The following is a 13,101-nucleotide window of genomic DNA, read 5'->3' on the forward strand; positions in this document are numbered from 1 at the left end:
CCAGGATCGATGTCATCATCATCATGAAGTGTTGATAGAAGAAGTACAATTTTTTTTGCTTGTGGTACATAGGAAACCAAAACCTTTCCATTATGGAATGCAAACATACTGCTGTACTGTTGTCTCCCTTTCACACTTGCAAACTGTGTAGGCAATTCTTTTTTATTTTTTCTTACAGTTCCGACATATGAAAGCTTCTGCATTTTCAGACAATCAATCAGATCACAATTTGAAAACCAATTGTCAGCTGTTATATTGCGACCCGATCCAAATAAGGGCTCAGCCAGTCTTTTTACAACATCACTGGGTTCGTTGCTAACACAGTAAGGACCTTCTGGTTGTTTTCCTGCATAAACTTCCAGGTTGTAAGTGTAGGTCTTACTGGCATCAACAAGGGCATACATTTTTATTCCATATTTGTTAGGCTTTGATGGAATATACTGACGAAAGGCACATCTACCACGAAAACCAGGGAGCATTTCATCAATAGTGAGATTCTCCCCAGGGCAATAGTTTTTTTTACAGTTTTCAACAAATTTTTGGAATATATCACGAATTGGAGCAAGTCGGTCATGTGTTTTACGATCGGTTCGGGAAGTTCTGTCGTCAAACCGAAGGCAACGAATTAGAAGCTTGAATCTGTTTATGGACATAACAAGGCCAAATTTTTCAACTCCATCCCCATCTTTACTCCAAAGTTCCTCCAAACTTTGTCTATTTGCCCTATAAGCTCCTGCAAGGTATAATAATCCAAAAGAAGCACGCAGTTCTATTTCATCTGTGGCCTTGATGGTTCTGTTGCAGATGAACTTGTCCTTTATAATGTCTATATATTGGTTGGTATATGTGACAATAGAGTCCAGAATGTCATCTGTGAATAAACTATTCCAGCATTCAACTGCAGTTTTTGCATTACTTGCAGTTCCTATAACTGCAGGAAGGTGAGTAATAATGTTTTGAGGTTCCCTACGTTTTTTCTGGAGTGGCTTCTTGTTCCATTGTTTTTTTTTATCTTTTCCCATCTAATAAGATTCTACATCTTCATCCTCATCACTGTCACCATCTTGCTCTGTTTCAGAATCCACTTCACATACTTCCACCTCATCATGAGAATCAATCTCACTTTCCTCTCCTAAATCCTCATTCAGTGTGGGGTTTGCATCATCTAACAGCATGTTTGTTACCTCCTCAACATCAAGGTTTTTTGATAAATTGTACATTTTCCTCTCAATTTCAGCAGATAATCTGAAGCAAGAGAAGGAATATGTGTTAGGGAACTACTGTATATGCCTGAGCAGCACACTTTCTTTTTTAATCTGCCTTATTTCTATGAAATATCCTCACACTTTGTGCTATACATTCATAAAACAAGCTAAATAAACAATTGTGATGAATAAAAACATAAAATACCAATCTTATTGAGTGTGATGTGTTCACATACAATGAGCCTGAGAGATTAGCGCAGTTATATCTCTCCTCCTGAAGCTCTGCAATCCAACTGTGGTATGAGGTTTCACAGAGCTGCTAGAGACAGGAGACTACCTGGAGGGATGGGATTTCCTCACAATCTGGTGAGGAAGGAGAAATGAAAGTAAAAGAGATGTGCCTGTCAGGCCTATTGTATGTGACGGAGGGTTAATGTATTGCAGTCATCATATTATATAGCCCTGTGCACTTACAATTGCTCATTTTGCCTTTCTACCAGCTAATTCTTCTTTTCTCTGCTCTATGTAGAAACAGGAAGTCTCTTGTCCCTGCATTTATCATTCCCCTCTTCACCTCCTGACCCAGCTGCTCCCTCCTCCCCCCCTGACAGGGACGTTTGCAGTGTCTTATGACTCATATAGGGAAAATTGACCTCCTGTTTCTACATAGAGCTTAGTAGGATTCAGCTAGTCAGTTTTTAATCACGTGATGTCATAAACCTAATGGAAAAGAGAAGAATTAGCTGGGTAGATGTAGAAAGGCAAAATGAGCAATTGTAAGTACACAGTGCTACATAATATGATGACTGTAATATATTAAGAGGATAAAAACTTTTATCGGAGGAGGTGGAGTGCTTCTTTAACTCTGTATCTGCTACACTTCTGCTGTCAATCTAGGACTTTTTAGGATTTCCAACCACCAACTCCTCTGTGCTAACTAGACCACTATGTTACGATGCTGTGTGATGAATGTCATGACTAGGGATGAGTGGACCCATTGAAGTTCTGGTTCTGGTACTTGATCCAAACTTTATTCCAAAGTTCGGTTTGGGCACCAGAACTGTACCCGAACTTGAACCAGAACCTGAACCCCATTGAAATCAATAGGGTCCTGAACTTTTTGATCTGCAAAATTGTCGGAATAGTCAGCGCAGGAGAAGCCAAAAATGGCCGGGGTGAGTAAGACAAGTGAGGGCCAGGTGAGTATTAATTTTTTTTTTTTTTAACCCCTTTCTCAACCCTTTTGAATCCATTAAAGCGAAGACCAGCCGGCCACCATTTTGCTGGATTCTCACTAATCAAATTGCAAATTTTTTTCCCTGATATTCGAGTTGAATTCGATTTGCCTCAGAGAAAATAGCTCATCTCCATCTTTAAGCCAAGGATAAAGCGAATAGTGAACGTTTCTTTAGCCGTGGCCAAATAAATATTGCAGGTTATGGAAAGTTTATCAGTTTGACCACTGACCGACGCCACATTATTTTAGGGAACTTTGTTATAAAATGACTCTCCAAATCTGAACTCCTCTGCTATTGCCAAGGTATAAATTGTACCTTCATTATGTGCAGGAATCCAGCGCTGGGCACATTTCCGAGTTACTTACATGCCAGAATAATTTTGTATAATAATCAAATAACATCTTACATAATCTCAGATCTGACCAGACCCGTCTGCTGTCACTTGAAATCATATTAGATGATATAGTACAAAATTGGGCAGAAGTTAGGAATTTCGGACCAGAGTGCCAGAAGCTGCTCCCTCCCTCCACTCTGATTTTCAACATACGCACTCGATAAGGCTAGGTTCACACGACTGTTTTCTCGCCATCCAATAAAATCAGTCTGATTATGCTAATCAGACTCTGATCACAGTTTGATCAGAGTGGGATACGACTTTTTCGGAGGTGGAGAGAAAAAAAAAAATTTCCACCTTCTCCGCATAGTCAGTCTACGAAAATCGGACTGCACTTGGATGTTATCCAAGTGCGGTCAGATTTTTTTTCCGCGAACCCATAGACTTGAATGGACAAGTGTAATCTGATTCTTGGAGGCAAATCATGCATGCTGCAATTTTTTTCCACTCAGCGCCAGGAAAAAAAATCTGACAATTGCACAGCCCCCTAGAATAAGAGTCTTTTTTGCTGAGTTTTCTGAGCAGAAACACTACATTTTTGAGGAATTTTTAGAATTGGAGGAGGATTTGGAGCGTTTCCACTCAGTGGCTATGTACACAAAGTCTTCTTGGAGTGGAAACTGAGCAGAACCTCAGACTAAACTCTCAGAATCCTTCTCAAGAACTTGGAACTCCTCAAAAACTTGGAGTTTCCACCAGTGGCTATGTGCACACAGAGTTTTTTGAGGAGCTTTTGAAGTAGAACCTCAGAGAAAACTTGCTAAATCCTCCTCCAAATTCCAAAACTCCTCAAAAACTTGTTTTGTTTCTAAAAACACAGCAAGAAGACTGTGTGTGTACATAGACACTTTCTGCTCAAAAAAACTCCTCGAAACACTCCGTCTATGTGCAGATGAAGTTTTAGAGGCAGTCAAGGACTACTAGTTTTCAAGTGGAAACCGCTTCAGGAAATGTTTAGGAAGTTTTTGGAGGAATTTTTATTTTCCTGAAGTGGTTTTGAAGAGTTTTTGATGCATTTTGGATGAGGTTTTTTCTTTTTTTAAATCTTGAAGCACTTTTTGCAGCTTTCTGATTGGACTGCGCCTTGTTTGGCGTCATCAGGAGTTGCTTCAAAGAAGTGACATGTACTTTATTTTTTTCCCATGAGGTGTTTTTCAAAACCTTAATCAGAACTTAACATGAACTTTAATGTAGTTTTACAATACAATTGAATAGGAAGAGTTATGCAAGCGTTTTTAAGCGATTTTCAGCCAATTTTCTTTTGGGTGAACCTGCTCCAAAAATATCCGTATGCACATAGGCTTCTGTTAGGGGATAGAAAACAAAGTCCATCGCCCTCTGAGAATTTTTTGCCATCCAAGAGCATCACCAATCAAAGCTGCCACGTTGTTCTTAGTGCTGAATATTCATCTGATTTTGAATTGAAGGAACTTAGTAAGGGTGTGCTCACAGGTTTTTTTTTTGCGGAGTTTCTGGAGCTGAAACTGAGTGGAAGCTCCAAGTTTTTGAAGAGGATCTGGCCATATGCACATGGTGTCTTTTAGATGCTGGCACAGCCGCTGAATTTTCCCAGGCAAAGCTGCTTCAGGAATATCCTGGCAGTCATTTTCCTGAAGAAGCTTTGCTGGCGGTTTTGCCGTCATTCTTGTGGCGGCTCTGTTGCCAGCGTTTTTTTCTCTATGTTGTGAAATAGTGAGAACAGGCGGTTTCTGAGCAGAAACCGCCTGAAGAGTGAGGTTACAACACTTGACATAACACAGAACATTGGATTGGATTCTGGACAGAATCTGCCTGAAAAAGACACCATATACACATAGCCGGTGTAGAGTTTTTGCTCACTTTCTTCTCCAAAAACTCCTGTAAAAAATCAGTGTGAACACACCCTTGAAGAAATTCTGCTCCAAAAAAACCCTCCAGAAAATAAACAAAATGTTGTGGTTTTTGAACTCCTCATGGTTCTTAGAGCATTTCTGCTCACACCAAGCTTTTTTTTCAGGTGTTTTTGGAGCAGGATCTCGCCGACTCTCAAGTCAACCAAAACTCAGTGTACAGATACCCTAAGGCCTCGTTCACACGTTCAATATTTGGTCAGTATTTTACATCAGTATTTGTAAGCCAAAACCAGGAGAGGAACAATCAGAGGAAAAGTATAATAGAAACACGTCACCACTTCTGTATCTTTCACCCACTGTTGTGAAATACTGACCGAATACTGAATGTGTGAACGTGGCCTATAAATGGAATCAGACCAGGAATAGTCAGCTGGAAAGGATCTTCTCTGGTAAAACTTCCCTTATCTAAGGGAATGTAGTAGATGAGGACAATTAGATAGATTCTATTTAAGTTATAATTTAGTTCTGTTGACTCCGGGCTTAAGAGTCCAGTGGGTGGAGCCACTCAGTGGTTCTTTTTGTGAGTGTACATCCCTTAGTGAGAACCTGGGCTCACTGGCCAAGTCAGCCTTACATATGGTTGTCATTTGGTTGATGGTGCCAAAACCTGGGCCCACTGGAGGATATTCTGGTCCCCCATTTGGTCATTCCCACCCTGCATGATGTCATTGGTCCACAGCGTTGGAAACTGAAGAGGACATTTGACTGGTTAAAGCTGATACACATCTTAATTTCAGATTCTCAGGTCTTTGCCGTCTTCTTCACTGGACAGTGGATATTTCAGGCTATTTCTAGGAAGACGTCAATGAGGCTGAGAGTGACTGTCCCCCAGAGGAGAGTTAGTGGAGGCTGTAGGAGTGCGGCGTGACTTGTGCACTGGTTCACTCCACCTGTGCTGGGCCAGGTGAGGAGCCGGTTAACTGGGTAAAGAGTTCACAGAGAGGTGAGCTGTCGGTTTGTCCTGCTTAATTTATCCACTATTTGGCTAACCCTGGTCTGAACCTAGCCCCCATTACCCCCTTCCTCTTCTCCCCCAGCAGGCTCATGTCAGCATCAGATCCCCCTCCATCTGACCTGGGGTAAGAAAAAAAAGAAAAAACGACATCAAGAATGGAAAATGCCTTAGAATTCATTCTGTTTGACGTCTTCCCATAGAATAATAATGCCGTTCTGCTCACAGTTATTTTTTTTTTTATCATGGAGGCTAAGGAATTTTTCACCTATTCCCAACTGGGGGCGTCTGACATCGTTCCTGCAGGGTGACCTGTGTAGTTGTCATGTTCTCTTTTATCTGTTCATCTGTCAGTTGTTGACATAACCCATTAGCGAACATCTAAAAATGTCCATAAAATACTGTAATAACCATACAGTAACATGTAACAGGCCGGAACAGTGAGAAGCCGAAGCCGCTGACTGGAGAACCTTCAGAACTTCCTACTGATGCCAAGGATGAAAAGACCTCAGCGAGTTGGAGGGTGCAAACACTTGGAATATTCCCTTTGGAAACAATATAAGTGACAATGAAATCAACCAGTTGTAGGCTGCTCCACTCACCGGCACCCCCACAGATGTTACCCTGGTTGGTGGCAGGTTCCCCGAGAGTGGGGTGCAAGTACCAGGCGATTTTTGAAGCAACACCCAAGAGATTTGCCAGCTCTGCCGAGAGTCTCCTGCACACTGAAGGAGATGTGGCATCTACTGGTGGATGACACCTTGTTTGGTTCTTACTGCAATTATTTTTCTCATCCCCAACTTTCGAGAGTAGTAACTTTTTTAATTTCTTGAGTTGATGTGGCCATTACACATAGTTTTTATTGGTTATTTTATATTTTTTGGGGAAGAGGGGTGAAAGGGGCAGAAAAACCTTTCGCCATGCGGTATGAATTCCATGATGGCTTAATTTTGCATTTCTAATCAAGGCGATATATTATTTTTTTTAGGTTTTACTGTGACTTTTCCCAGAATTAAAACACTTCAAAAACTTTTGGTTCACAGAATATGGAAACAAAGAAGAATGTTTTCAGCACTTTTACTGCTCATGCAGATGACCGTTTTACTTGAACAAGTGCTATCCGTGGTTTTGACAGATAGCACTCGTACGGGACTGTGCACATGTCCAATTTAGGCTTTGGACAGAGTAGTGCAAGGGGAAAAAAAATTGCAGCATGCATGATTTACCTATGGGGCCCACTCTGATCAGCATCAGAGAAAATGGTCATCTTCACTAGTGTTGAGCCACCCCCGTAGTGTTCGAGTTCGGTTCGGTTCGTCGAACACCCGTGTGTTCGCCGAACTGTTCGTCGAACTGTTCGTTGAACACCTTCGAACACCGTTAAAACCAATGGCAGGCAAACAAAAACACATAGAAACACATAGAAAACACCTTCAAAGGTGTCCAAAAGCTGACAAACTGCTCAGAAGACACAACTAACACATGGAAAAGTGACAAGTACATATAGTCATGCGAAAAGAAAAGAGGTGGAGGAGTAAAAGGAGGGGGAGACACAGATATAGGCATGTCATGCCCTTCTAAAATCCAAAAAGTGAGAAGCCGACACGTTCAGTCCGCTCCTGCCCGTGCCACCTCCGTGTCGCCGGGTTTGTGCCAGAGCCGCGGTGAACCCCGACGGCCAGCCCCCCTCTCCCAATACTGGTGCCTGTCCGCTGGTGGGTCGAGCGAGCCCCCCTGTGGTGGAGGCAGCTCTAAGCTTTTTAATTTAAATTGTCTCTCTAATTTGAATGAATACACTTTAAATCCATTTACAAGGATCTATTGGAAGGCAAGTCTCATGCCAGCAGCCGCGTAATTCCAGCTCCAGTAGCGTCCACTAAAGCTGCTGCAGTTAAAAAGCTTTTATAAGGATCGAGCTCGGCTGTCCACCGCAAGGCATCCTACTGCCAGTCCCAGCCCCTATGCCTTGGGGTGCCTCCTGATGCTCTTCACTGAGTATCCCGTGGTCCCGAAGCATTTCCTTTGAAAAAATTAAGTGTCCAAACGACAGGTGGTGTAGCTTGCTTAACAGCCGGGATAATCCGCTGACTAGCAGACACTGCTACTAGGCACAAAGTATTTCCTGGGCTAGATGCAGTTAAAAATTTGTAATTAGATACTCTCGTTGGATGCTGAGAAAGCATTCCATAGAGTCTCCTGGCACGCCATATATGATATATGAATGTGGATCAGGACCCGACACCTGCATGCATTACACCACATTGCCGTGGGGCAGGGCGACCAATATGCCCCTGAGATGGGCACGACAGTCACTGACCCTGGCTGGAGTGGCGGGAGGGAACACTGAGGAAGGGGAACCCTGTAGTGCAGGAGCAGGGAGGAAGCAGTTCCTGGGTGCATTGATAAGGGAGTATAAAAGGTGGGCACCATATTAGTTCAGTGCAGAGAAGTCTGAGCAGAAGTGACAGGGATCAGGGGCTCTGCATGAGCTCTGCTCCGGAGGCGGGCCTAGTAACACAGGCCCAGGCCTGGAAGAGGGAGAAGGAAGGAAGAGGAGCGGAGAAGGCTCCAGGAACGAGGAACGAAGGGATCCCAGGGTTGCGGACGGGCGAGTCGCCACCACACGCCCGAATCCACCTGCGTAGAGGGGTCAGGCCAAAGGGGGAGACCGGTCCCTGAAACTAGTGGAGGCGGGAAACTACCCTCAGCTAGAAACCAGAGGCTGTGACATTTTATGTGGCGCAGCCCCTCGCTACACCCGCTAGGAAGGCACCACATAGGGTCAGGGAAACTGGTGCCAAGTTTACCAAGAGGAGGCCCGAGGCAGCCGGACAGAAGCGTTGGTAAGAAAGGCCAGACAAAGGACACACAAAGGGGGTCCTGTGAAGCGCTCCAAAGTTATCTGGGAGTTGTCTGAGCCCCTCACCTGGTGAGCACAGTACGACGTGGGCAGCCGTTACCTGCAGACGTGGTCTGGATAATAAGAACTGTGAGTAAAGGCCCTGGACTGCATCACTGACTCCGTGTCGTTACTGCTGCTGCCCTGCACCATCACCCCCATCCTCCGCATACACTGCCCTGAGGCTATACTCCTCCCGTGGGGAGTTATGCTACGCTCTGCTGCACCCACAACACCAGCCTCAGCGGTCTGCCCTGCAGCGGCGGTTCACTCTGACCGCAATCCACGGGTGGCGTAGTCGGACATTTAAACATCAAAACCACATAAATAGTTCCGCCACTGGTTTGACCACCCTGAGCCACGGAACCGGGTCGCCGCCACGAAGACTACAACCACCAGCATCCACCAAAAAGGCTCCGGCTCCGGGTGTCCCAAGGCCCAGGGGGTGCGTCAGAACATTTTCATCACCTTTCACAATCACCAATGGGACAAGGCAGGGATGTCCTCTGTCCCCTCTCTTATACATCCTAGTGACGGAGCACCTGCTCTCATCAATTCGCCATAACCCCAATATTAGGTGGATTGAGGTGGGAGGCACCGAGTACAAGTGCTCTCTATTTGCTGATGATGTCCTAGTATATATCACTCAATCACATATATCCATCCATGCTGTTATGGCTGAAATAGATCACTTTGTTACATGGTCAAATTTTAAAATCAATGCAGCGAAGTCTGAGGCCCTCGATGTCTCCCTCCCCAAATCCATAAAGGATTCCATCCAGTCCAACTTTCCCTTTGCCTGGCCCTCACAGGGTATCAAATACTTAGGAATTCCTATTCATAGAGACCTCTCCCATCTATGTTATCTTAATTTTGGGCCCTTTATTGAACAACTCCATACAGACCACGGTTGGCAAGTTAGAACTGTAAGATTCACTACGTGAACCACTGGTGTCTTGTGGAAAAGCACATGTACACTGTGTTCCAAATTATTATGCAAAAAGTGTTTAGGAGTGATAAGGGAAGAATTTGTTTGTTTGTCAGTTAAACTCATTGATGGTGATGTGTGTCAGGGCTCTTTATATCACTGTAAGCAATTGCAGACACCTGTGCTAATTAGTTTGGCAGGTGTGTCCAATGAAAGGCAAGACTACTTAAGAAGGCTGTCCCACATTATTAAGCAGCCTACATTTTCTGCCAAAAATGGGAAAGAAAAAGGATGTGTCGGCTGCTGAGAAGCAACAAATTGTGGAGTGTTTAGGTCAAGGCATGACTACAATCAACATTGTGCGATGATCAGGATGAAGTGTCTTGGCAATCAAGAAGTATGTAGCTGATTCACAGTACACACGTGTGCGTGCTGATAAGGGCAAATTGAGGACTCTTTCCTACAGGCAATTACGTGAGGTTAAAAGAGCAGCGGCAAAAAAGCCTTGTCATAGCAGCAGACAAGTTTTTGAAGCTGCTGGTGCCTCCAACGTCCCCCGAACAACAAGATGCAGGGTCCTTCAGAGGTTTGCAGCTGTGCATACGCCATCCTGTCGACCTCCTCTATCCACTTCACACAAGCAGAAACGGCTCCAGTGGGCCAAACATTACATGAAGACTGATTTCAAAACTGTTTTGTTCACGGATGAGTGCCATGCAGCGCTCGATGGTCCAGATGGATGGAGTGGAGGATGGCTGGTTGATGGACACCCCACGCAAACACGGCTACAGCGCCAACAAGGAGGAGGTGGAGTAATGTTTTGGGCTGGAATCATGGGGAGAGAGATTGTCGGCCCCTTTAGGATCCCTGAAGGCGCTAAAGATGAACTCCATAATGTATGTGGATTTTCTCAAACAGCACTTCCTGCCATGGTTCAAGAAGAAGAACCGTGTATTTCACAGCAAGATCATTTTTTTGCATGATAATGCACCATCTCATGCTGCACATAAAACATCTGCATCTCTGGCTGATATGGGCATAAAAGGGGACAAACTTATGGTGTGACCCCCATGCTCCCCTGACCTCTACCCCATTCAGAACCTCTGGAGCATCATCAAAAGGAGTGTCTATGATGGCGGGAGGCAGTTCACATCTAAGCAACAGCTCTGGGAGGGTATTCTGTCCTCATGCAAAACAATTGAAGCAGAAACCATCCAAAACCTGACAAATTCAATGGACGAGAGAGTTCAGAAGCTCCTTTCGAACAAGGGGTCCTATGTGAAAATGTAACATCACCTAGAATAAAGTTTTGAGTTGAAAATTGTTTGATTTCAGTTTCTAATAACCTGCTAATGCTTATAATTTCAAAAATGACCATTTTTTTGGTCTTTATTAAAATGAAAAGGTTGATCGAAAAGTTTGGGGGATCTAAGAGTGTGACAACCCAGTAGTCATGATTACTTCGAATTCTGACAATATGAGGGTCATGTTGCAGGTAGTGCAGCAAGAAGACACTTATGTGTCTTGCGCATCTCGGAGCCCCAAAAATATTTTCCGGGCTAGATGCAGCTAAAAATTATTACTAATTTTAAATCTGGTGGAGCTTAGTATAGATGGCCTAATAGGATCAGTGCTGCACACTGCTACAAAGCCCAAATTATTTTCCAGTCAAGATACAGATAAACATGATTAGTAATTTTAAATCTGGTGGAGCTTATTATAGATGGCCTAATAGAATCAGTGCTGCACACTGCTACAAAGCCCAAATTATTTTCCAGCCAAGATACAGATAAACATGATTAGTAATTTGAAAGCTTAAAACGGTTGGTAGGGTGATTTTAACCAATCATCAAGCTTTTACTCTCCCCAGGATGACACAGGGGTAGAAAAGTCGTTTCGGATCCATGATTTGTTCATCTTTATGAACGTGAGTCTGTCTACATTATCAGTGGAGAGCCGCGTGCGCTTATCTGTCAGCACACCACCAGCAGCGCTGAACACACGTTCAGACAGAACGCTGGCTGCGGGGCATGACAAGATCTCCAAGGCGTAAGTGGCTAGCTCCGGCCATTTATCCAGATTGGAAGCCCAAAAAGAGCAAGGGTCCAGTGACACAGTCGTGGCTTCAATGTTTACTTGGAGATACTCCTGTACCATCGTCTCTAGGCGTTGACTATGTGTCAGACTTCTTGTCTCCTGTGGCCTTGCAAAGGATGGGCTAAAAAAGTGGTGAAATGATTCCGCAAAATTGATGTTACCAGCAGATACTGTGGTTCTGTTACGGTTTGAGTGCTGAACACTTGACGGTCCCACGGTTGGCAAGTTGGAACTGTGAGATTCACTACGTGCACCACTGGTATTTTGTGGAAAAGCACATGTAAGATTCTGCAACAGTCTCTGCTGATACTCCTGCATGCGTGCATCCCTTTCTATGGCAGGAATAATTTCTGCAAATTTACTTTTGTACCGGGGATCTAACAGTGTGGCAACCCAGTAGTCAGGATTATTTCTAATTCTCACAATTCGAGGGTCATGTTGCAGGTAGTGCAGCAAGAAGGCACTCATGTGTGTTGCGCATCCAGGAGCACCAAGTCCCTGTTGTGTTGGTGGCGAGGTAACAATCATGCTTCCTTCCTCTGTCCTCTCCCCCCAACCTCGCAAAACAGAAATGTGATCAAGGTCTCCCTCATCTGATGAGTCTTCCATCAGTTCGTCCTCCACTTCTTCCTGGGCTCCTGCACCTTCCTCACTAGTTTGGCTGCTACCATGCGCCCTGGTAAAACCATCTCCCCCACCCTCACATGCCTGCCGCCTTGGTGCTGCCGACCGTTTGGACCTTGCAGATGTTAGCCCTTCCGCATACAACTCCTCCTCCTCTACTTCCTCCACCTCCTCTTGTGCCACCACCTGACTCCGAATTCTGTTTAACATGTGCTCCAGCATGTAAATCACCGGAATAGTCATGCTGATAATGGCATCGTCAGCACTAAACATCTTCGTCGCCATTTCAAAACTGTGCAGAAGGGTGCATAGGTCCCTGATCTGAGACCACTCCTCCAGCGTGATTTGCCCCACCTCTGAATCTCGTTGGCCCAGGCTATACGTCAGAACGTATTGCACCAGGGCTTGTCGGTGCTGCCACAGTCGCTGCAACATGTGCAGAGTTGAATTCCACCGGGTAGGCACATCGCATTTTAGCCGGTGAAGTGGCAGGCCCAACGACTTCTGTAGAGATGTAAGTCGCTGAGCTGCGGGATGCGAACGGCGGAAGTGAGCACACAGCGACCGTGCCCTCTGCAGAAGGCCATCTAGTCTGGGATAGTGGGCTAAAAATTGCTGGACAACCAGGTTCAACACGTGAGCCATACAAGGCACGTGTGTGACATTGCCCCGGCGAAGGGCCGCACCCAGGTTTGCAGCATTGTCGCACACGGCCTTCCCTGGTTTCAGGTCCAGTGGAGACAACCATTCATGAAATTGGTTCTCCAGAGCTGACCACAACTCCTCAGCTGTGTGACTCACATTTCCCAGACATTTCAATGTAAAAACCGCCTGATGACGTTGAGCCCTACTGCCAGCATAGTAAGGAGGTG

Source organism: Phyllobates terribilis, unplaced genomic scaffold (genome assembly GCF_046119375.1).
Source record: "Phyllobates terribilis strain yellow unplaced genomic scaffold, ASM4611937v1 Scaffold_12__6_contigs__length_324123572, whole genome shotgun sequence".
Taxonomy (NCBI): Eukaryota; Metazoa; Chordata; class Amphibia; order Anura; family Dendrobatidae; genus Phyllobates; species Phyllobates terribilis.